This window comes from Notechis scutatus, chromosome Z (genome assembly GCF_049901735.1).
Source record: "Notechis scutatus isolate UNSWTSFEM ecotype Mainland chromosome Z, rNotScu1.2, whole genome shotgun sequence".
Lineage (NCBI taxonomy): Eukaryota > Metazoa > Chordata > Lepidosauria > Squamata > Elapidae > Notechis > Notechis scutatus.
In genome coordinates, this window is record NC_142025.1 from 71526042 (window position 1) to 71552614 (window position 26573).

General features: G+C 42.9%; 1 protein-coding gene and 1 pseudogene across 10 annotated transcripts in view; one reads left to right on the plus strand and one right to left on the minus strand.

The window, feature by feature from the left end:
* The window catches only part of HECW1 (HECT, C2 and WW domain containing E3 ubiquitin protein ligase 1), a 307384-nt gene that overhangs the window by 102329 nt on the left and 178482 nt on the right, over window positions 1-26573 (plus strand). The gene's annotated exons all lie outside the window — the stretch shown is intronic.
* LOC148128927 (uncharacterized) lies at window positions 19173-20361 on the minus strand (annotated as a pseudogene).

A 26573-nucleotide genomic window follows, 5' to 3' on the forward strand; every position in this document is an offset into this window, starting at 1 on the left:
CTAAATTTTTAGATTCATTGAAGATGGCGTCTTCTTCTTCTTCTTCTCCTTCCATTTCCTTCATCTGTTGTTGTATTTGATAATTAACAAGCGCCATTTCTAAAAAGAGAAAGGCTTCTTTCACAGCGTCCTTTCTTTCTTCATATTCTCTAAGTTCATCAACAGATAAAGCCATTCTTTATTCTTCTTCTTAAAGCAACCAAAATGTTTCAAAAATTAAAGCAATTCCCCAAAAATCCAGAGAGAGTCAATCAGTCCAAACAATACACAAAGTTCTCACTTTCTCTTCCTGGGGAGGTATCAAAGGGAGAGAAAAAAACCTCCAATCTATACTTTAAAGCCTTATTGCAATTAATTTCTGGTCTCAAAATCTTCAAGGCATCCCCTCCAACAAAATCTTAATTTTATATATATAACAAGAAGCCAAGTTTTTACCTTTTATAAAAAAACAACAGGTTTCTCAATGGCCATTTGTTGATTCCATAAGGAAGGAGAGTGAACTTTCCCTTTCAGCGCTCAATTTTGCCGCTTGTAATCCTCCTCTGGAAACGAAGTGTTGTTCAAAAAACCATAGTTCTCAGGATTAAACGCCTCTTAAAATCCTGGGTCAGCCAAAAAAACTTTCTCTTGACAACTTTCTCCTCTCTTCCTCCTGCTCAATCTTGCCCAGCTGCTGGCTTCTTTGAGGTGGCCATTGCAGACCGCCGCTCAACCGTCTTGGGAAAAAGGGGTTATGCCGGCTGAGAAGGGGGTCTGCAGCACCCCCAAACCCCTCACCAGCTCCCCTTTATCTTCGGCTGCCTCTTCGTGGCAGCCCCAGCCTCCAGATCCGCGGATCGGAGACACCAAAGCAGCTAGCGCGGCAGGGATCGCGCAGGATCGCAAATCCCTGCCGCTAGCGAAGCCGACAAACCGGAAGTCGGCATCCTCAGTTTTCTTGACTGAGCTGGGGGTTGGACTAGAAGACCTCCAAAGTCCCTTTCAACTCTTGTTAAACACATGTGTATTTTATGTTCTGGACTATTGACATTGAATGCATGTAAGCCCTGAAAAATATGTGGTAGCCTGGGCAAAAGAAAGGCAGAAAAATCACTCTAGGTGTAGGGACAGTGTAAAATATTAACACATGATAAATAATGGAACAATTAAAAATAATAGCACAGAGTTTACTCTCTCTCTCTTCCTATTTTTTCTTTCTCCCCTTTCCTCTTTCTCTTTCTTTCTTTCTTTCTTTCTTTCTTTCTTTCTTTCTTTCTTTCTTTCTTTCTTTCTTTCTTTCTTTCTTTCTTTCTTTCTTTCTTTCTCTCTCTCTCCCTCCCTCTCCCTCTCTCCCCCCCCTCTCTCTCACACACAGCACTTTTGTAGCTTAACAGACATGCATTTTGAAGCAGCTCCTTTAAATTTCTCCAAGGCTGGAGTGGATTCCCCCACCCCCTCTGTCAGACTGCACTCCTTTTCACTCCAGACACTTTAACTCACATGGGAAAAGCGATACTTGCAGCATCCATGCCTTTGTTCCTTTCCCCCCGGGCAGAAAGAGGACATGGGGAACAGAAAGCTAGGAGAGCGATCGGGCGACCAGGTTGGGGGTGTGGCCAGCCAGGGGTTGCCACTGGTTTGGCAACCCATGCCAAATAACCACTACTGGTTCACCTGAATAGGTGCGAACTGGTTGAATACCACCTCTGGTGTATAGGGAGAAGAGAAGTGGAGAGAGCACAGACAGCCTTGGAGGGGGGGGGGCTGTGTTAATTGTACAGGTATCTGATATGATTCTGCCTAGCTTCAACTGCTGCTTCCTGTCTGTTAGGAAGCTTATGACCCACTTACAAGTGTGTTCAGGTACTGCTTGCTGGTTTAGTTTAGTTAGAAGAATGTCTGGAATGATGGTATTGAATTCTGAACTAAAGTCTACAAAGAGGAGCCTTGCGTAGGTCTTTGGAGATTCAAAATGTTGTAGGATGTAGTGTAGAGCCATATTAACAGCATCATCTGTCGATCTATTTGCTCAGTATGTAAATTGCAGGGGGGTCTAGCAGCGGATCTGTGATGGTTTTCAGGTGGGCCAGCACTAGCCTTTCAAAGGTCTCATAACTACAAATATTAGAGCAACCGGACTGTAGTCATTCAGTTCCTTGATGGAGGGCTTCTTCAGCACTGTGATGATAGTAGAATGTTTGAAGCAAGGAGGAACATACCACATCTCTAGTGATTTATTAAAGATTCAGGTGAAGATGGAGGTCAATTGGTGAGCACAGACATTTAAGCAAGATGGAGTTATCTTATCTGGGCCTGGTGCTTTTCCTGGCTTTTGTCTGTTAAATACATCTTGCACTTCTTTTTCTGTGATCACCATGGGTTGTGAACCCAATGGGTTGGGGTCAGTTGTAGGAAGCTTGGCTGTTGTTGATGTGTCTGAGATGGGGGTTGGGGAGATAGGTAGCTGTAGTTTCCTTTTAAACTTGCAGTGGAACACATTCAGTTCATCTGCCAGTTGTTGATTTCCTTCAGCCTGGGAAGGAGGTTTTCTGTAGCCGGTGATTTTTTTAAAGAGCTTTCCACATGTTTGCTGGTTCATTTGTTGAGAACTGATTCCTTAACTTTTCAGAGTAGCTTCTTTTTGCTTCTCTGATCTCCCTTGTTAATACATTTCTGTCCTGATTGTACAACATTCTATCACCTTTTCTGTAGGCTTCCTCTTTGGAGTGATGTAGCTGCTTAAGTTTAGTTGTGAACCAAGGTTTATTATTATTGTATGTTTGCAAGTTCCTAGTCGGTACACATAGATCTTCACAGAAGCTGATGTATGATGTTACAGTATTTGTGAGTTCATCTAAGTCTGCAGAGGTATCTTTGAACACATTCCAATCAGTGCACTCAAGGCAAGCCTGTAGCTTTAACTTTGCCTCCTCAGTTCAAGTCTTCACTGATTTAATTGTTAGTTTCATGGTTTTAAGTCTTTGTCTGTAAGCAGGTATAAGGTGAATCATGCAGTCATCAGTGTCCCACAGCTACTCATGCTAAAGACCGATAAGTATCTTTTAGTGTCATGTAGCAATGGTCTAAAGCAGGGGTCCCCAACCACCGGTCCGGGACTGGCACCGTCCGCGGAACAAGTCCTACCGGGCCGCTGGTTGCTGGCGCCGCCATCTTTTGATGAAAAAGTGCTTCCGGTGAGCTTTTCCGGTAGAAAGCTCACCGGAAGCACTTTTTCATCAAAAAGATGGCGGCGCCCAGCTGATGCCGGCACCGGTCGCGGCGCCCAGCTGATGCCGGTACCGGGCCGCGGCATAAAAAAGGTTGGGGATCACTGGTCTAAAGTATTCTTGTCTCTAGTGGAACAATTGACATGCTGAAAATATTTTGAAACGTCTTTCTTTAAGTTGCCTTTGTTGAAATCTCCTAAAATAATGGGAAGGGAATCTGGGTATTTGGCTTCAGCCTCCGTAACCTGGTCAACAAGAGTTCATAATGCCTTGTTTACACAAGCTTGTGGGGGAACATACACAGCTATTAGGAGAAATGAGAACTCACATGGAGAATAAAATGGTTTACAGTTGATAAGAAAAGATTCAAAGTTTCCATCACAAATTATTTATTATAGTTATATCCTGAGATCAGCTGTTGTTGATATACTGTATAAACATAAGCCTCCTCCCTTCTTTTTACCTGATGACTCTGCAATTCTGTCTGCTTTTTTTATCTGAAACCCTGGGATATCCATGCTGTTGTCATCAATTTCCTCATTTAGCCAGGTTTCAGTGAAGCAGAGAGCTGCTGAGTTCTAAAAATCAGAATTGCATCTATTTAAAAGGAGTATTTCATGCATCTTATTAGCAAGTAAACCTAAATTAGTCAGAAAGATTATGTCCCCCCCCCCATTCCTTAGTCCATTCAAAATTTCCACTCTTTTACCTCGTCTGCTCTGCCGTCTCTTGCTCCGTTTGTTTGTGGTAATCCATTGCTCTGGGAAATTTGCTTCTTCCTGAGTTAGAATCTTTTCCACATTTGTAAAGACAGTGGGTTGAGGACACAGAAAGCTGCTCCTTAAAGAAACATTGCTTAATTCTTAGCAAATGGTCTTGTGAGTATGAAATCTGTAATGAATTGCATAGAATAATAAAAAAATAAACAATTAGAAAGCATTTCACCGAGGCACCCATCGGCGGCGCAATCTTGGATATGTAGGTTAATATGTGGAAGCATATACACATTTAACATCACAATAAAAAGTTCAATTATATTGAATTTAATACCTAAGCCAAGGGGTGATGAGACCTATGGCCATTTCTATGCCCTTTCATTTGTATTCTTCCTTGATCAGTATTGCCTGGGCTTTCCATGCTGGGGTGATCCAGAACTTAAAGCCAAGCATAAAAATCAGCTGTTAACCAGGTCTCTTACTGTGATTAGACCAAGATTGGATAGAAATATAAGTAGTTTGCATCATTTGTTCTGCCAACCTGCTAAATTCCATGTTAATACATGAATCATTGTATAATTAATACCTGTAGTAGAATAAGAAGCGGAGTTAAAACTGGGAGTGGATTAGTCAGACACCTGCAGATATGTAATCAAGGAAACCTGATATATTGAGGTATATTCATTCATTTGTAACTTGGATTTTCCTTGAAGTCTCTACTCTGCAAAACAGTTTGCTTGGTCAATAAATAGCCAATTAAGTATTGATTACATGCAACTATTGAAAAATCTTACTTTTTGCTGATGTAATAATCAGTTTATAGATTGAAAATGATGATCCTACCGACCATCAATTTAAGATGTAAATTCTGGCATAGTGGAGTTTTTCCAAAAACAAATATTTTACCTATTAGTCAAAGCACAATAAATAGGGAGTTATTCTTACATTGTTAAATTCCAAATATTTACTATATAGTTCAACATTACATTAAAATAATATTTTATTCTTAGTACCATAACATATGGTAATGTTAATCCCCAAAGGGAAAATAATGAAAAAGGATTAGCACCATATTACACTTTCAACATAACTATTCATTACTAAGTATCCTCTCACATATCCCATTTTTATTATCTAGTAATATTTTTCCTTTTTTCCTTTTTGGATTATTTAAACAAATTTAAACATGGAATTTTCCAAAATATTTTAAATGTCTTTGTTTTGCTCTGCCATTTAACTTTCAATGTGTTGGAATAAATTTTTAAATGTGTACTTTCAGAAAAGCTGCACATCTAAATAAGTATTTATTTATTTATTTTATTTCTAAATAAGTACTGAAACATATAATCACTCAATAGTTCTTGAAGAATCAAATCCACATTTGGGGTTACATTATACAAGAAAGATTTTGCTTCCAGAACACTTTTATTTAATCTTAATAGATTTTTGGCTGCTGATCGCAAAAATAACCTCCAGTTTAACCTATCATTTATAGAAATATTCTGTTTTTGTGCAATGCAAATGTTCATCGTTCTGTATCTTTTGGCCAAGGAACATATAAAAATATAGAACTATTGTCGAAACACATGCAGTAAATCAAGTACAGGATTGGCCACTTGTGCTGCCCAATCATTCTGGCTGGTGGAGTCCCGTCAACCCGATCATTCTGGCTATTGGGGTCCAGGAGGGTTCTGCCCTCTGGAACATCTTGCCCCCTGATGTGAGTTTGGTCCCAACCCTTCTATCCTTTTGTAAGGTCTAAAGACATGGCTCTGCCAATTAGCTTGGAGCCCTAATGGGGGAACAGTGTAGTGGTTGATCAAGTAACAAGAGATCCCACCTCCCCACCCCTCACTCTACCCCCTGCCCTGCTCACGTGTACTTAGATTTTAATGTTTCATTTTTATGGATGTTTCAATGTATATGTACAATTTTATGACTGTAAGCTGCCCAGAGCTATCCTATACTGAGATGGGTGGCTAATAAAATTTAATAAACAAACTGGAGTATCTATGGAGATCTACAAGTAATGATTATGTTGCTTGGAATTCAGATATATCAAGTACTATTGTTATATATGTTAAGGGGACAGCCATGTAAGAGAATTGCAGTACAATAAAAAGAAATGGCCACTCCAAAAGAATTTGTTCCCAGACAGAAAGAAACATGGCACTTGAACCACTTGTTGACTCAAGAAAAAATATGTTTGACTCTGCTTGATAAAAAACTTGGACAGATGAAAGATTTAATGAAAGCAATGAACAAGAAAGGCGAAGATTTTTGTTATTTAAAACAGATGTTGCCAGAATAAGTCATGCCAAAACTAAGAAGGACATTTTTGTTGACACACAGATCAGATACATTATCATGACAAGGGATTCTAAGATCTGTTAGGGGAGCCAGAGAAAATCACCTGGAATGCATTAAAGATACTGTTGTTGCTGAGAATTTTCTTGGCAAATAACCAATGAACTACATTCATATGGTTGCCAAACTTCTTACAGAAGAGGTGTCAAACTGGTGGGCCAAGTGCAGGTGTCCTGGTGAACTATGCAGCATTATCAGAAACATTTTGCAATTATACATTAGACTCATTAAAATTAATTTCATATTTCTCAAGACTCCTAGGTGATACAATCATTCTGAAATTTTATTTGTGTTCAGTTTGAAGGGATCTATCATAATCACTATGGGGTTTTCAAAAAACAAAACTTTTGAAAAATATTCATTGTCCAGTGTTATTTCTGAAGTCAATTTTGCATCCAGATGATGCCTATAAGTTTCTGAAGTTTAGAGTGGGATGTAAGAGCCAGATGGAATGCTGTGGTATAGAAATGCTAATTTTTTACAGGCAAATGTAAAAAAACAGAAAATGTTTTCACTATGATGTTATGTGCTTTGTGAACCACTTTTAAAAATAGTGTTGATCATCCCATTTTAAATTACATAGTGAGATTAGTCTATTTAACAGTATTTGGCTTTGGGGAATTCTGAGACTTATAATCATGAAGAAAGATTATATTAACATATTCCAATCAAGGAGCTTTATACAACTGATGAATGAATAGATACAGCTTCATGGTTACAATGAGTATTTCATTTGCATATCATAGGACATTATTTCATTCATTCCATTTCATTCAGTTTAATCCACCAGCTGTGACTTTCCATGTGGTAAGAAGAAATATATCGTAGAATTCTATTTTCTGCTGTCTTATTAATGCAAGCAGGAACTACTACAATACTGTCATTGTACTTTTAATTTGTACATTGCTTAAAACAGGGGTGTCAAATACCCGTGCTGGATAAGGCCTACACAGGCCACACCTACCCCGCTCTGTAAGGGCAAAAACAATCCCATTACAGCCCAATAACGCCCGCAATGCGATTAGGTTTGACACTCCTGATTTGGAATGTAATCTTAGGGAAAAATCCACCAAATTTCAGGGAATATCAGTAATGTCATAGATACATAGATACAATCAGTGGTGGGATTCAATTTTTTTTACTACCGGTTCTGTGGGCGTGGCTTGGTGGGGGCATGGCTATGTGGTCATGTGACTGGATGGGTGTGGCTAGGTGATCATGTGACTGGGTGGGCATGTCCAATTTAGCAGTCCATTTCACCAATTTAGCAGTCCATAAACAATACACAGCAGCCCCCTTTTCTATTCTTCTTTTTAATACTGCATGAAGTTTTTGCTCTAGGTTTTTTTTTTTACTAGGGGGGAGAGGTTGGCAATGCCTGCGGAAGGAAAGGCATACTTTCCACAGGTCTCATGGCTATATTTAAAGGGCCAGCTAATGTCATTGGTATTGGGAGATTCATTGGTGAGGTGATAGTGACTGGATGTACGATGTTCACTGGTACAGTAACTGGAGTTGGTAAATTGACAGGTGTGGTGAGTGTTAACAGAAAACCCATTGGGCTGGAGATGTTAACTGTGCTCAAAACATTGGCTGGGCTTCTCATATTCATTGCAGCTGCCACAATGCCAGGAGCTGCTCCTTTGGTACTAAGTGCATTTTGCCCCATTTAACAACCTTTCTTGCCACAGTTATTAAGTAAGTCACTGCAGTTGTTAAGTTAATAATACAGTTGTTAAGTGAATATGTCAGAAGGGTGCAAAAGTTGATCACATGATCCCGGGACACTGCAACTGTCATAAATATGAACCAGTTGACAAGCATCTAAATTTTGATCATGTGACCATGAGGATGCTGCAATGACTATAAGTTGAAAAGCAGTCATTTCAGTGCCATTGTAACCTCGAATGGTCACTAAATGAACTAACTTAACTGCAATGATTCACTTAATAATTATAGTAATAAAATGGAGCAAAACTCAATTGTCTTGCTTAGCAACAGAAGCTTTGGAGTCAGTTGTGGTGTAAGTCAAGGACTACCTCTACAGTAGGAATTTATTAGACCCATTTCAGGTTAACAGATAGTATAAAAAACATTAAACTTTAATCTCATTTCATCTGACTGTTGGAGCAGCTACACTGATGAAGGATGCCGTTAGCTTGTAAGGGAGCTACCAGATTTCTGATATTTTGGCTACCAGAGACTAACAGGGTCTTTTGCAACAACATCTACAATATGAATACACTTGTAAGTTCTTACTCTCACATCAAAACTTTTTAAAATGCACAGATAAAAAACTCTAGAGTTTCAAAGGCAGTACTTAAGATAAAGTGAACTTCATTAATATGTTGGTGGCTATTTATAGTACAGAGGATATTTGGAAGACAATTGTCAGAATTCCAGAATTTGTCTGAATTAATCATTAACTCCGAGACAGTTTCACTGAATATAAGGATGTCGTCTAGGTACACGAGGACCCCCAGTAAAGGTGCGGGTGTAGCACCGCATTGATGAGTTGCATAAATACTGCGGGAGCCCCCTGAAGTCTGAAAGGCATGACTCTGAATTAAAGGCTGTTTTTCATTTGTCTCCCTCTTTGATGCAGACCCGGTAGTAAGCTTTTCTCAGATCCAGCTTGGTGAATATCTTGCCTTTTGACAGGTGGTTCAATAAGTCCTTCATAAGGGGGAGAGGGTACATGTTTTTGACGCACACAACGTTTATGCCCCTAAAGTCCACACATAATCTCAACCCGCCATTCTTCTCTTTGAACAACATGCGGGCAGCTAACCTCGATTTGGCAGGTTCAATAAACCTCGGTCCAAATTGTTGTCGATGTATTTCATTAATTCAGTCATTTCAGCAGGTGTCATTGAATACATCTTTGGTTTTGGTAGCCCCAGGTTGTAATTCTATGGCGCAATGAGTGGCTCAATGTGGAGATAAAACATTACACTCCTCTTCACTGAATGCTTCAGCCAAGTCTTTGTATTGGTTGGGTATTTGGGGGGTATCTGGGAGAAGATCGGATGCTGTGGATGCTGGTTCGTGTTTTGGGTTCAAGTTGACTGGTGGTTTTGTAATGGGAGGAAAGGGTGGCAATGGCCCTGGGCCAATGAGGATTTTCCTGAATCCATCCTCCCATTTGATTGTAGGGGCCCATTTGTCTTGCCAAGCAAGTCCCAATATGATTGATTCTGACATTCTGGAGGCCACTATCAAGCGTATGAGTTCGCGATGAGGAACCATTTCCATCTTGATCAAATCTGTAATTGGGTAGCCGGGGTCCCTCCAATTAATATCCTATCCACTTGGTCAAATTAGATTGGGTGTTTAGTGGTTTAGTCTTTATGCCCAATTGTTCAACAATAGGGAGTCCGATAAGGCATCTAGAGCACCCAGTATCAATGACAGCTTCTAACTCCCCGGCCTCCCCTGTGTTAGGTACCACCAACTTGACTTTGACAGTAAAAAGTATGATGGGAGCACTCACCATTGGATCGTCTTCACCGGTCGGGTTCTCGGGGAGGTGTTGTTGGTCTGGCAGTCTGCTGCTCCGTTCTGCGTAGAGGGGACTTTCCAGGCTGTGTCTAGCAACCCGCCTAATGTCCGGAGGTCTTCCTTGACTTTTCCAACCTCTGACAGCCATACTAGACTTTGATTGTGGTGCTCGTGGTGTTCGTGGTTGTTAGGAATAACATAGGTTACCTAACGTAGTTTGGGTAAAATAATATATATAGACTATGATAGTGGATTTAAGTGTGTGTCACTTTAAATGCAAAGCATGTAATTTTGGGTGCGGTTGCAAAATCGCCATAAGAGGGAGCAAGAGAACTTGATTGATTGCTGGCTTACTGAATTGCTTCCTGACGATGATGGATTGTTAACTGCGTGTTCTCTGCTATTGCTGAAGGAAGAAAAGGAGGTTTTACTTCTTCATATTTCTACTGCGAAGAGATATATTAATGGACTGATATCTGTAAGTGTACTGACCTCTTTTTTGACACTGGACTTTGCAACTGATTAATCCCCGGACGGACTGAACTAGTGTATGATATATGGACTGTTTGACTATGCTATAAATCTTACTGGAATAAACTATTTAACTAGCACATTGTATCTGTTTTACTGAGTGTAAGCTACAATAATGTTTATCTCACATATTTGCCTGCCTGCCTGACTGCCGTGCAGATTCTGCTAGGGTGTATATCCCTAACACTGGTTATGGGCCCAGCTGCACAGTCAGACTAACCAGGATATAACAGGCTTATATAAAGTGAGAGTTTGTGTAGTTACACAATACTGTAAACAGACAGCTGTGTTTTATTAATTATAGTTTAATATCCAGAAAGAGATGGCACAAGTCAATTTACAAAGTTTGTCTCTAATATCCAAACTGGATGGAACAAACTATGTTTCATGGTCTATGAAATGCAGCCTACTTCTACGCAGAGAAGGTTTGTGGAGTATAATTCAAAACCCACCAGAGGTAGATGCTTGGGATCCGGAAGATGAGGATGATGCTCAGAAAATACAAGAATATAAACTGAAGAATGAGCAAGCTCTCTGTATAATAGGACTGACACTCTGTGACCAGCAGCTTGTCCATATTCGTGGAGAAGAAACAGCTGCGAAATGTTGGGAGAATTTAAAGAAGATTTATGTTCGAGACAGTGTAGGAGCACATATAAATCTTACACGGAAACTGTTCAGAACACATCTTCAAAAGAATGGAGACATGTTGACTCATTTAAACACTATGAAGAGAATTTTTCAGGAACTGCATGAAAAGAACTTATCTTCACAGAACTACATCAGGTTTATATAATTTTGTCTTCATTAGATGAGAGCTATGACGACTATGTAACTTCACTTGAAGTACTGCCAAAAGATAACCTGACATTAACTGACATTACTGGCAGATTAATTGAAGAAGCCAGGAGAAGGCTTGAAAGGGATCAGCTCAGAAGGGAACAACCAAAAGAAGAAGATAAAGAATCTATGACAGCCTATACAATTAGAAAATGTTTTAATTGTGGAGGAAAAGGACATTTGGCTAGATTCTGCAAGAAAGGAAAACGCCACAACGCCAGCCGGAATGCTAAAAGGCATCAAAAGGATGAAAAATGCTTAGAGTTAGCCATGTATAGCAACAAAACTGTGAATAATAATTTATGGGTTGTAGATAGTGGAGCATCGCACTGCATAACGAAAGATAAGAAAAGATTTGTTAAGATGTCCACAAGTTCACAGCAGATATCGTTAGCTAATGGCTGGAAAATGAAAGCAAAAGGTGAGGTATTGCACATTGTTCTTGCATAAAAGAAAATGTAAAAATGTTATATGTACCACAACTTAAGTTTAATTTGCTTTCGGTTAGAGTTTTGGTTAAACTAGGTTATGTAGTTACCTTTAGGGGAGAAAACTTCATAATAGAAAAAGAAGGTAAAAAAGTGACTGCAACTTTAAAAGGTGAATTGTATGTGTTAAATGATAATTCATTAGATGTAGCTAACACAGTTTATAATAACGTTAAACCTCATGATGAATGCATACATTTGTTACACAGACGTTTAGGGCATATAAATTTTAAAATGCTCAAGCAAACGGTTGAACTGTCTGAAGGTATAAAACTGAAGCCTTGCAGTAAGTATTTGCACTGCAATGCTTGTAGTCAAGAAAAAAGCAAGGTAATACCAGCAAATAGAATAAATGGATTTAAGACTAAGGAACCTCTAGAGGTCGTATTTGCTGATATTATAGGTCCTAAAAAACCAAGTGTGGGAGGTGCTCGTTATATATTAAGTATAATGGATCATTATTCCAGATATGGTTTCTGTTATTTAATGAAGAGTAAAATGGAAACATATCAGAATTTCTTTAATTGGTTGAAGTTTGCAGAAAGAAAAACTAAAAGGAAACTAGTAACTCTTGTAACTGATAATGGTACGGAATTTATAAACAATAAATTCCAAAACAGACTGAAGATGGCAGGTGTTGAACATAAAAAGTCTGCACCATATAGGCCACAACATAATTCCTTTATAGAAAGACGAGGCCAAACAATACAGGCAATGGCTCGTACTATACTGTCAGATTCAGGATTACCTGAAACTTTGTGGGGAGAAGCAATAATGTGTGGTAATCATATATTGAATAATGTTGATAACTCAACAACAGGTGAATTACCATTCACACGGTGGCATGGTAGAAAACCTGACCTAAGCTACATGCACACATTTGGAGCACCAGCATGGGTGCATATTCCTACACAACTGAGACATAAGGGGTAGCATAGAGCTAAAAAGTTATTCTTTGTAGGTTATGAATCTAATCACAAATCATACAGATTCTGGGAAAAAGGTACACCTAGAGTTTACTGTAGTGCTAGTGCACAATTCCTTGAACATGTAGGATGGGAAAAACTGGAACAAGATTCAAGTAAGGAAGTAATCATAGAAACCTACAAAAGACCAAAATCACATATCAGTAATAGGAAGAGCACATGGGACCAGAACAGGAAGAAATAGGTGAACAGGAAGAAATAGATAATCAGGAACAGGTAGTACACGAAAGTCCACCTGTAAGCCCTGTAATACCTAGACGATCAACACGTGAAACCAGACCACCTGACAGGTACCAAGCAAGTGTAGTTTGCCAAGTTAGTAAAGTTCCAACTACTGTTGAAGAACTTAGAATGTATCCAGAAAAGGAACAAGAAAATTGGCATAGAGCAATGGAGAAAGAATTAAATTCATTAAAACAAATGGAAGTTTATGAAAATGTTAAATTACCTCCAGGTGAAAAGTCCATTGGCTATAAATGGATATTTAAATTAAAAACAGGTAAAAATAGGACTGTTACCCATAAGGCTAAGTTGGTAGCTCAAGGATTTAATCAAACTGCATGTGATTATGATGAAGTATTTGCACCGAGTCTAAAAGCAACAACCTTGAGAGCAGCTTTAGTGTGGGCAGCTAAGAAGAATTATATTGTAAATCACTTAGATGTAGAAACTGCCTATCTGCATGCACCATTGCAGCACACTATATACTTAAAGAAACCTGTAGGAATTAAGGATGATAAAACAAATAATGACTGTTGGAAACTTAAAAAGAGTCTCTATGAATTAAAACAATCTGGTTATGAATGGAACCAATATATTGTTAAGAAGTTAAACAATATAGGTTTTAAAGCAGGTTTAGCTGATCCATGTGTATTTAAGAGAGAGACTAATGGAATAGTGTCATTATTATTGTTGTTTACAGATGATATTGCTTTAATTACAAAAACTAATAATGAAGCTACTGAAATAATATCATTATTAGGTAAGAGGATAAAATTAAAGCAATTAGGAGAGATAAAACAGTATCTAGGATTGACAATAAATAAAACCAAAAGTGGCTATAAGATATCTCAAGAGGATAAGATTTATCAATTACTAAAAACATACAAGATGGAACTTTGTAAACCGGCTAAAACTCCAATGAGTCAGGAATTTGGCCACACTGATGCTCAAAGTCCAAAATTCGATAAGACTATTTATCAATCACTAATTGGTAGTTTATCGTATATTAGTAATTGGTCAAGGCCAGACATTGCCTATAGAGTTAATCAATTGGCACGATTCAACACTGAACCCACTGAACAACACTGGCAAGCAGCAAAACGTATATTAAGATATCTTAAAAGGACAATGCACTATGCATTGTATTTGGAGCCAAAAGATGATCTGATTTTAAGTGCATATGCTGATGCAAGTTTTGCAACAGACATAAACACTAGGAAATCAACTTCAGGTACGGCTATACTATTAGGAAAAGCACTGATTGGTTGGAGGTCAATTAGACAGCAACACATAAGTATGTCCACAATGGAAGCAGAATTTTCATGTCTATCTTTATTATGTACTGATTTAATTCTGTATAAACAGTTGTTATTAGATATGGGAATAACTGTTAATGATGCCATTGTAGTGTATGAGGACAATCAAGCAGCCATACGGTTGGCTACAAATATTGCTGTAAAAACGAGATCTAAGCATACTGATCTTAGATATGTAAGGCAATCTGTAAAAAATGGTTTAATAAGACTGGAATATTGCATAACTGAAGAAAATTTTGCTGATCAATTTACAAAAGCCCAAAGTTCCAGTAAAGCACAAGGAAAATTGTGAAAACTATGGGTTAAAGTTGTAAATAGATATATATGTTATTATATTACCCAAAAGGGGAGAATGTTAGGAATAACATAGTAACTTAGTTTGGGTAAAATAATATATATAAACTATGTTAGTGAGTTTAAGTGTGTGTATCACTTTAACTGTAAAAAATGTATTTTGGGTGCGGTTGTAAAATCACCATAAGAGGGAGCAAGAGAAGCTCACTGTTTTGCTGGCTTTTACTGGATTGCTGACAGTGATGGATTGATGGTGATAACTGCGTGTTTTCCTTGCTATTGCTGAGAGAAGAAAAGAGGTTTGATTTTCTTCTTATCTCATACTGCGAAGAGATAAAATACTGGACTGATATTGTAAGTTTAATGAACTCTTTTTCGACACTGGACTTTGCTAGGTTACCTAACGTAGTTTGGGTAAAATAATATATATAGACTATGATAGTGGATTTAAATGTGTGTCACTTTAAATGCAAAGCATGTAATTTTGGGTGCGGTTGCAAAATCGCCATAAGAGGGAGCAAGAGAACTTGATTGATTGCTGGCTTACTGAATTGCTTGTTGACAATGATGGATTGTTAACTGCATGTTCTCTGCTGTTGCTGAAGGAAGAAAAGGGGTTTTTACTTCTTCATATCTCTACTGCGAAGAGATATATTAATGGATATCTGTAAGTTTACTGACCTCTTTTTCGACACTGGACTTTGCAACTGATTAATCCCCGGACGGACTGAACTAGTGTATGATATATGGACTGTTTGACTATGCTATAAATCTTACTGGAATAAACTATTTAACTAGCACATTGTATCTGTTTTACTGAGTGTAAGCTACAATAACGTTTATCTCACATATTTGCCTGCCTGCCTGACTGCCGTGCAGATTCTGCTAGGGTGTATATCCCTAACAGTGGTACAGGTGCAGGAGCCAGACAGTCAGCTGCTCTGTGGCCATCCTGGCCACAGCGGTAACAATTTATCATCCTATTGGGTCGGATGCGAGCAGCTTCGGTTGGTCTGATCAGTGGTCTCCTAGCAACAGTTCCCTTAGGCGGGCCTTCAGGAAGAGGTTTTCAATATGGGTTGATGTCGCGGTCTAAGCTGAGGGCGGCGGCATAGCATACCTTCAAGGTCTCTTTTAAGAATGGCATTCTTAAAGTAGTGTAAAATCATCCTTTCAGGCCAAATCATGAGATGGCTCACGACCCTTTTAAAGTCCCAAATAAAGTCTGATAAGGGTCGCTTGCCTTGTCTCATTTCCATTAACCGCTCTTCATTTTCTGCCACCCTGTCTGGATTTTCAAATCTGAGTCTTAATAATTGAATAAATCCATTGACATCTTGTAATTCTGGGGCTTGTTCATTGTGTAGTTGGGCCACCCAGTCAGGAGCATCACCTTCATTCATCCCATCTGTTATGGCAGTAACCAAATCACGCTCTGTCACATTGATCTCCAAATTGGTCTATATGGGATTGGATTTGAGTGAGGAAGTAATTAAAATGTTCATGGCGCCCATCGAAGATGGCCTTGAACTGTAATTGGTCTGGTCTGGGTCGTGATTGGGGAGGTGGTATGCGCCTGGCACCTGCAGGTTGAACTGGAATGAAAGGAGCCTGATGGGCCACATACCTAGTCTGGGCAGGGCCCTGAGGCCTGACTGGGTTGTGCCTCTCTGAAAGAGGGGCCCCTGCAGGGTTGCTCCAATAGAGGTTTGCAATTGTGGTTGCCATGAGGAAGGTGGGTGTTGGCCGGTTCCCTGCCTGGTTGGAGGGGGTTGCTGCCTGGTTAGATCCCCTTCAACCCAGGGCTTTGCTGGTGCTGGCATCCATTGGCACTGAATCCACCCCTGGCCTGGATGAAATCCCCACCCTGGAGGGATACTATCTGCAGGGAGTAACCTCCTTTCTGGAAGGTGGGGAGCACCTCTGGTAGTCAGCACCTCTTGTTTCTGTGGGTTTTCATGCTGGGCTCTTCCAGCTGGCATCTGTGTAGTCTCCTTTGCTGTGTACAGAGAGCTAGGGGAAGATTTATCTTCAAGCTGCCTGTTTAAAGCAGTTTGGCAACTCCCCCATGAGCCGGCCCATCTTGGCCTGGCTCCCAAATTATCTTCCAGTTCTGCAATTCTAAAAGCATCCATCATCTCCTCCAAATGGGAGCTGGAGGATTCAGCTACAGATGCGCCCCCCCAACCCCCTCCTGCTCACCTTCAGTTTCGGCTGATTGTTGAGTTCTCTCCATCGTTGGAAAAGGAATCTCTGGGGTATCAGCAGCCCCAAAATAAAAATGTGAGTGCTGAAATAGTGTCAGGATTCCAGAATTTGTCTGAATTAATCATTAACTCTGAGACAGACATCATCTCAAGGTTCTTTATTAATACAGAAACTGGTATCAGCTGTAGAATTTCAGCACTGAAGACATACCCAAAACTTTGCACAAAATCCAACCTACCCCCACCCCTTTTCTACACCTCATAAATCATGTGAACCAATTACTTGGAGCTGACATTTCTACTGTGACGTACTTAATGATCTTGAACTTTTAAACTAAACTTTTTTCCCTCCTTCTAACAAAATTTCCATTACATCACTCCCCCTCCTTCATCTGTGGCAGTGATGAATTCCAGAGCTGACAACAACATAAAGTTACTTCCACCAACATTCAAATTAAGAATGGAATACAAAATGAAATATGAATGATAAAATATAAATAAAAGTGAAAAAAGTAAAACTAAAAAGTAATAAAAAAAATCTAGATAAAGTATTTTGAAATCAGGTGTGAGATTTTTAGCCTATACCTACCTACCTACCTAAATTTGGAAGCTAGATTGTCTGTCTGTCTGTCTGTCTGTCTGTCTGTCTGTCTCTCTATCCATCCATCCATCCAACCATCCATCCATCCATCCATTCATCTATCTATCTATTTGTTCTGTCTCTCCTTTCCTCTTTCCCAAAATATGAAAGAGTACAAACTCACACCAACACAGGCAGGCAAGCTGGCTCGGACTTCACAGAGTTAATTCTTTGAAACTGATAATATTCTTGGCATTCCCACATGTCCTGCCTGCCAAGTCCAAACTGATAAAGTTTTACTCACAGAAAATCACAAGGCAGTCCACAAAAATAGTCATTCACAAAGAAAATCTGAAGTAAGGTTAAACTTTGTCCCGTACAAAGTTTCAGGGAGAAAACACACACCCACTTTTATCTCCTGTGGGGTGTGGCTCAATGACTCAGCTCACTCTCTGACCCTCCCACGCCTCCTACGTTGCTGCTCACGTTTCTCCCTACGACGCTGCTTAGGATCGAGCCAACACTCTTCCTCTTTACTCCCTGTCAGGGGCTGCTCTGATATGCCTTCCTCCTGATAAATCTCAGGCTGTTCCTCTTGGTTGTCTGATGGAACCTGAGGCATTATCAGGGAGGAAGGTCCTGGGGAGGAAGGCATTACCAGAGAGGAAGATCCTGGGGAGGAAGGCATTCCCAGTTCCTTCTCCTCATCTTCCAGGTCCTCTTCCTCTGACAGCATAGGCTCGGTAATCGGGGCCACAACACTATCCCCCACCGCAGGGCCCTTCCCCCGAGTCTGACGGTCAGGATGTGGTCGCAAGGGGAAATGGTCATGGAACATCCGTATAAGGTCTGGGGCGTGGATCGTGGAAGCATCCACCCAGGAGAGGGCCTCCAGCCCATCCCCCTGCCTCTTGATCAAATACTGGAACCGCCCTTTCAGCCAGCGGGAATCCCTAATGCTGGCCACCTTGCCTTCTACTGCACCATCTTCACCGGGCACAGGTGGTGGATCAACAGCTGCGGGACGTCGGAGATAACACCGAAGGGTTGTCAGGGACCAAAAGGGAACGGTGGAAGACTGGATGAATTTGCATGGAGCGCGGTAGAGTCAGTCGATAGGCTACGGGGTTGATGACCGCCTCGATGGGAAATGGGCCGATGAGCCGATGGTCCAGCTTCTTTATTGGGCGGTCGACCTGAAGATGTTTTGTGGATAGCCACACGCAGTCTCCTACAGACAGCGGAGGCGTTGCCCATCGAGAGCGATCTGCGAACCACTTGTAATCTTCCTTGGCCTGTATCAGTTGCTGCCGAACTAACTGCTGAACTGAGTGAAGTTCCGAAAGGAATTCCCGGGTCTCGGTAACAGGGGAATCTAATAGTGTCAAAGAGAAGAACCGCGGATGGTACCCCACATTAGCATAAAATGGTGTCATTTGGGTGGAGGTGTGCTGGGAGTTGTTGAATGCAAACTCCGCCAGAGGGAGATAATCAGCCCAGTTGTTCTGCCGTTGGTTTACAAAACAATGCAAGTATTGCTCGAGAATGCCAATGACCTTCTCCGTCCCCCCATCAGTCTCTGGATGGTGCGCCGACGACAAGCACACCTGCACCTGTAACGTGGTCATCAGACTTTTCCAAAATTGGGCTGTAAATTGTACACCGCAGTCAGAAACTACCCTGTCTGGCAGACCATGGAGACGAAAAACATGCTGCAAGAACAAATGGGCAGTTGTATGGGCCATTGGCAATTTACGACACGGAATGAAGTGGGCCATTTTTGTCAACATGTTGACCACCACCAGCACAGTTGTAAATCCAGAGGATGGCAGTAAATGAGTCAAGAAGTCCATGGAAATCGCTCCCCATGGTCTTTCTGGAGTCGGCAGAGGTTGGAGGAGACCAGGAGGTGCATCCTTCATGGTTTTGGCTTGCCTGCACGGTACACAGGATGTGACATAGGCGTGGACATCATGCCATACTCAAGGCCACCAAAAAGATGGAGAGTCTTAAAAAACCCAAAATGGCTGGCTGCAGGGTTGTCATGACACTGAGCCATAATAAGGGCTTGAAGTGGCCCCAATGCTTGAGTAAACCCTCCTCCAAAGTCCATGGGGATTCGGGTCCAATCTCCCCCATCCTCTGCTGCGACCAAGCGTCTAGGTGCTGCGCCTCTCGCACCTGAGTCCGCAAGTCCACCAGTTCCTGGACTGCGGCCAAGGATTCTGCTGGCAGCACCATCCGCGGAGGAAGGGGGTCCTCAGGGCAAAGGTCCTTGGGTTTGCGGGACAGGGCATCTGCCCTCCGATTGTGACCACTAGGGATATAGGTCACAGAAAAGTTGAACCGGGCAAAAAACAATGACCACCGGATCTGCCGCTGGTTCAACTTTCTCACTGTTGACAAGTGTTCTAAATTCCGATGGTCCGTCCGGACCTCTACCTTGTGTCGGGCCCCCTCGAGATGATGTCGCCAAGCCTCAAACACAGCCTTGATAGCCAGTAACTCTTTTTCCCAAATGGTGTAGTTGCGTTCGGAAGGAGTGAGTTTCCGGGAATAATAAGCACAGGGAAAAAGAGTGGCGCTATCCACCGGGGCTTGCAACAGCACTGCCCCAATAACTAGGTTGGACACGTCCATCTCCACCACAAAAGGACGATGTGGATCAGGGTGCCTCAGGATGGGTTCTGCGATGAAGGCATTCTTGAGGGCTTCAAAAGCCTCTTGCTGCGGGGCCCCCCGCTGGAACGGGACCTTCTTTCGAAGGAGCTGGGTTATTGGACCTGTCAGCTTGGCAAAACCCGGGATGAAGGTCCGGTAATAATTAGCGAACCCCAATAGGCGTTGAACATCCTTCACGCCACGAGGGGGTTCCCAACTACATAAGGCCTCCACTTTGCGCGGGTCCATAGCAATGCCTTCGGGAGAGATGATGTGTCCAGGAACTCTATGGAAGTCTGAAAGAAGAGACATTTCTCCAGCTTTGCATAAAGTTGGTGCTCCCAAAGACGTTGCAAGACCAGACGAATGTGTTGAAGGTGGCTGTCCCTGGACCCGGAATAGATCAGAATATCGCCCAGGTACACCACCACGAACCGATCTAACATATCCCAAAACACGTCATTCATCAGGTGCTGGAAGACTGCGGGGCGTTGGTCAACCCAAACAGCATCACAGTGTACTCAAAATGGCCATATCGGGTGCCAAATGCCGTCTTCCATTCGTCCCCCTCTCGCGTCTGCACCAGGTTGTAGGCCCCTCGAAGATCGAGCTTGGTGAAGATAGTGGCCTCCCAGAATCGCCCTCCCGTCAGGGGGCAGCAACGACGCCCGGTTTTTCCCGGGACAAGAAGCTCCGCCGTGCAATGAAAGCGCCCTGGCTCTAGGCTCGCGGGCTCAGAAAACAACGTGAGCCGAAGTGGCTTCGGCTCCGCTCGGCTTCTCCAACATCCGGCACCGCCCTGTTCTATGTGCCGGGCCCGGCGAGTCCGAGCAGCCAGCGCGTGGAGCAGGACGGCGCTGGAGATCGTTGGCTGCCTCTTTCGCAGCACGGGAGGCCTCCCCAGCTGGCCAGCTGCTCTCCTCCTTCTCTGCCTGGGGAGGCTTCTTGTGCTGCAAAGAGGCGGCTAATGATCCCGGCTCCGCTCGGCTTCTCCAACATCCGGCACCGCCCTGTTCTATGTGCCGGGCCCGGCAAGTCCGAGCAGCCAGCGCGTGGAGCAGGGCGGCGCCAGAGATCGTTGGCTGCCTCTTTCGCAGCACGGAGGCCTCCCGGCTGGCCAGCTGCTCTCCTCCTTCTCTGCCTGTTTGTTCTGTGTGACCGAGGAGGAGGAGACCGGCCGGCTGGTTGGGGAGGCTTTCTGCGCCGAGGAGCGGCTGCTGGTGTCCGGCTTTGCTCCGCTTCTCCGATGGTCCGCGCCGCCATGTTCTTTACTTGGGCAGCTGGGCGCCCGCAGCGCCACGGGCGGCAACATGCAGTTCCGCCGGGCTCTGCTCAGGTGTCTGGCTGGGGCTGTTGGGAGTTGCTGCCGCTGATGCGGCCCCAGTCCCGCGTCGCCTCGGGAAGGAAGGTAAAAGGAAGAGCTGCGGCAGCGCTTTGCAATGGCAGGTTCCTTTTTGCCTTTCCTTCCCGGCGACGCGACTGGGGCGCATCAGCGGCAGCAACTCCGACAGCCCCAACCAGACACCTGAGCGAGCCCGGACGGAACTGCCTGTTGCCGCCGTGGGCGCTGCTGTGGCCCGGCTGCCCAAGTAAAGAATATGGCGGCGCCAGACCATCGGAGAAGCGGAGCAAAGCCGGAGACCAGCAGCCGCTCCTCGGCGCAGAAAGCCTCCCAACCAGCCGGCGGCTCCTCCTCCTCGGCCACACAGAACAAACAGGCAGAGAAGGAGGAGAGCAGCTGGCCAGCCGGGGAGGCCTCCCGTGCTGTGAAAGAGGCAGCCAACGATCTCCGGCGTCGCCCTGTTCTACGCGCTGGCTGCTCGGACTTGCGGGCCCGCACATAGAACAGGGCGGCGCCGATGTTGGAGAAGCAGCAGAGCGCGACTCGGCTCGTGTTGTTTTCTGAGCCCGTGAGCCTAGAGCCAGGGCGCTTTCATTGCACAGCGGAGCTTCTTGTCTCGGGAAAAACCGGGCATCGTTGCTGCCCCCTGAGGGGAGGGCGATTCTGGGCTGCGCGATTGGGGGACTTCGTGGCTTTGGGTGGGTGGGTGGGTGGGAGCGAGGACGGAGGGAGTTCGTGAAGTGGGGCTTGCCTGCCCTTGCTGGCTGCCTCTGCTTCCTTAGGGGCGGGGAAGGGGGCTCATCTGGACCAAGGGTGAGTCTCCCCCTCAGTTTCCCCTGAAGGATCTTCCGTCGCTTTTGCCTTCTCCCTGCATCTTCCCTCTGTTAAAATCCCCCCCACACACACACTTATTTTTGGGCGGATAGATTTCGTGTCTGAGCATTCTCACATGACGGTGGGTCTTTCCCCCCCCCAAAAGCAGTTAAAAAAAGAAAAAATATATCCTCATGCAAGAACTTTTCTGCTTCCGATTACCCCCATGCTTAAAAGTTGCAAAGGAAACACGGAAGCAGGGAAGCGCCTGCCCAGCTCCGGAGCTCCACACCATTTTTTTTCAGAGGGGAATCTGACTCGAGTATAAGCCGAGGGGGGGTTTTTCAGCACAAAAAATGGGCTGAAAAACTCGGCTTATACTCGAGTATATACGGTATGATATAAAAGAAGTGAGATACTAAGATACAAAATTGAATTGAGTCAATATATGTAATCAAAATAGAAGTTATTGTTTCACTCTCATAAATACAGATAATTTAAGGAATAGCGCGTGCTATAATTCACATATATAAAGGAGTGTAACACTTTCTGCTGTAATGAAGTAGGTTTGGGCCATGATTGTTCTTTTGTAGCAAAAATATATTAAAAGAGGAGAAGTGGCCTTTATTTATATCTTGACTACATTCATTTTTAATCAAATGGAATAAGAGCCAAAAGATGCATCTGTAATGCCAGTAAATGACTGGAAAACAACTTAGAGCTCCTTTTGAATTCCCTAGTTACCCAGTTCTGGTATCTCTCTTTTCTCAAATGGACAATTCTTTGCTTTGTTGCCATGGAAATATTAGACTAAAAATACCATTGGTTGTAATTGATATAAAAGAAAGTTATGCATGTGGAATAGAAAAGAATGAACATGCAATGATTAATGAAGCTGGCCTCATTTTTTGAATATATTTCTAGGGGAAAATTAATAGGTGCAATGGTAGATAGAGGAAGCTTAGCTTTTTAATGGGTTGTTGTTGTTGTTGTTAATTATTATCTTATTTTAACACAGATACCACATAATACAAGAATAAAGCTAATGCTGGACTAGATTAAGTTTGGGTATATAAATTTTAAATTTATTTTCTTCACTACATTGTCCTTTGTCTAACATTCCAAAATCTTGGAGAAGAACCCAACTATTTATATACTATCTTGACTCAAAAGTTTAAGATGGCATGCTTCATATTTCATATTTTATCTTCACATCAGCCATGTTATTAAATTAAATTGAACATTAAATGAATGATTGAGTTAAAATCTACGTTAAACTTTTTTGACTGAAAGTGAGTTTGAACCTGCACATCTTCACTTTAGTCCAGTATATTCTTCTTGTTCCATATCTAGGTCAAACTTTAAACTGCCAGGATATCTGTCTGGATTTAATGTTGGCCCAAAATAAGTCATTATTGGTATATGTTTTTGGTAGAAGCCAACATATCAGCAGGCTGGACTCTATATCTCTCCAAATTCACACGGAATGTAGTTATCTGCTAAGAGCTTCCACTTGAACATACGAATTTTACACTTACAGTAGCACTCCAGCTGCCAACTTATTCAGAGTCCTCCAAATAGTATCAGGAAGTTTGGATCAGACGTGGTATTCAGCAGGTTCTGATCAGTTCTGGAGAACCGGTAGCAGAAATTTTGAGTAGTTCAGAGAACCAGCAAATACCACCTCTGACTGGAGATTTTACAGTATCCTTCCCCTGCCACACCCATAGAACCAGCAGTAAAAAAAAAAAGAATCCTTCGACCATTTTCTTATTTAATGTTATTCCTTGCTTGACAGTCTCCTTTCTCCATCATTTAATTTGATTTTGTTCTTATGTGTTTTGTTGGTGGCAGAGACTAAAATGTCATCAAAGTATGGAACTACCCCCGGCAGACCCTGGAGGATTCTCTCCATGAGGGACTGAAAAATGCCTGGGGCTACACTAACTCCAAATTGTAAACGTTTACATCTAAAGGCGCCCCTGTGTGTGACTATAGTTTGCAAGTCAGCAGTGTGTTGGTCCACAGGAAATTGCTGATATGCTTGGGACATGTCTAACTTTGCAAAAATTGTACCTGGCTCAAAGGAGTGTAGCAGGTGTTGGATTACAGGTACTGGGTATGCACTAATTTGGAGGAAATGGTTCAGGGACGTTTTATAGTCAGCGCAGATTCTCACGCTGCCATCTTTTTTTAAGGGGGTGACTATGGGCGTTTCCCACTTGGCGAAATCTACCTGCTCCAGCACTCCTTGTTTAATAAGTTTGTCTAATTCTGCATCCAATTTAGGCCGAATGGCAAAAGGTACCCTTCGCGGTTTTAAACGAATTGGGGTGGCTTGTGGGCCCACATCAAAAGAGATAGGGGTGCCAGAATAACAACCTAGTTCACTACTGAAAACATCAGAGTAGTCCCTGAATAGGGCATCTACTTCAGAATTTACCACAGAATGAATCCCTGTAATGTTAAGGCCTAGGGCAGGGAACCAATCTAGTCCTAGCAAGCTAGGAAGGGCACCATCTACAACCACCAGTGGCAAGTGGCCTCTAAAGTTCTGGAATTGAAGGAGGAATTTGCCCTTACCCAGGACTGGAATGGTCTTTCCCTGGTAGTCTCGAAGAGTCAGGTGGCAGTTGATCAGCTTCTTCTTTGAGAGCGAAGGCAGCAACTTCTTCAGGGTGGCCCACGAGATGATGGAGAGGGCAGACCCGGTGTCTACCTCCATCCGGCAGGGTTTACCTTCTATAAAAGAGAAATGCTTATTTTGTTAGACCTAGGGGTGGTATTGTCTGCGTGGTAACATGTGTAGCAATCTTCAACTTGCCTTTGGTAGGAGGCAGTAACTTGAGGTCTTTGTGTGGAGATCTGCTCGGCTTGGCAAACCCTGGCTATGTGCCCTCTCTTCTGACAGTTCAGACAGATAACGTTTCTGAATCTGCAAGTTGATCTGGGGTGGTTACCCCCACAGCTCATACAATTGGGTTGCTGTCTGACTGTCTGGTTGTTGTTTTTCTTAGGTAGCTCTGGGGGGGGGGTCTCGGATGTGTGAGGCGGTTTACCTCAAGAGGTTCTTCTTCTTGGGAGACCTCATCATAGTGAATTGTAGGGCCCTTGCCTTAAGGGGTTCCCCTGAATTTCAGCTGCTGATAGCTCTGACAGCTCAGCAGCCTGAGCTTCCTCAATAGCTAAGGCCAGGGTTAAATCTTTTTTAGCAAGTAACCGCCTCTGTAGCTTTAGGTCCCTAACTCCTCCCACAATTTGGTCAAGCAGCATGTCCTCAAGGTAATCCCTAAACCCACAGTGTATGGCAGCTGACCTTAAGGCTGCCATGTACTGACTTACAGTTTCCCCTTCAGTTTGAACTCTCCTCCTAAAAGCCAATCTCCTAGCTATCTGAGAGGGTCTGGGGGAATAGTGATTTGATAAGATTTCCCTCAACTCATCCCATGGAATAGCCTTTATAGAGCGTGGGGACACTAGTGCAGAGGCTGTATCGAAAACTGTAGCCCCACAGAAACTTAAAAAATAGGACCTTTTCCTCAGGTCAGTGGCTTCAGACAGATAATGGCATTTAGGAAGCATTCGAATCTGTTCATGTATGATTCCCATGTCTCTGCCCCCGGCTGGAGGTGAGGGAATGTCAGGTTTGAGGCCATTAGAGTGGCAGCATCGGTCTCTTCAGCTGAGGGAACTTCGAATTTCCGCTTTTAGAAAAGCGTTTCTGGCTGCGCCTGTCAAGCGGCGTTTGGCTCCTCAGCTGGGGAGCTTTAAAGTTCGCACTCTTTGGAGAGCGTCAGTGGCGGTGACTTCGTTCAGCTCGCAGCGGCTTCAGCTCTTTCTTACTGTGACTTCGGCTCATTTGTCTTGCCTGGTCGTCTTTGCTGTATCCCGCCCTCGTCGCCAGTGTTGTGGAGCGGCGGTTACAGACTGAGACGGAGCCAGGCAAAAGCTAACAGACTTTATTCTTATTGAATAAAGGGTCGCCGCGGCTGCCGGGGCTAACTGACAGCCAGCTGGCGGCGACAGCTGATGCCGTTTGACAGCTTCCTTTTATAGCCGGCTGTCAAACGGCATCAACCAATGGGAGCGATCGGCGCTCCCGCGTAGGCGGCGGACCAGAGAGAGGACTGCTGTTAGTCTCTGAACCCAGCATTATGTACCCGCAATAATGTTCACTTTTGCCATAAAGCTGTTCCTAGATCTAAGTTGGCTGGCTTGGACCATATCAACTATGTAACACATTAAAATAGAGCTGCATATAGATCAAGATGAATGAAATAAGTGAAATTGGAATCAAACTCTACAAAGAATGATGATTATCCCCCCATTGAAAACATATTTTTGAATAAATTGTTAGTTCGCTAATAGCTAAAGAATAATAATTTTAAAGCTAAATAAAAAGGAGGAAATAATTTAATCACAGAATAGTAATTAGTGTCACTGTATCTAAGGAATCTTAAATTATTGTGGGATCATATTTTATTATAATAAGATTGCATACTG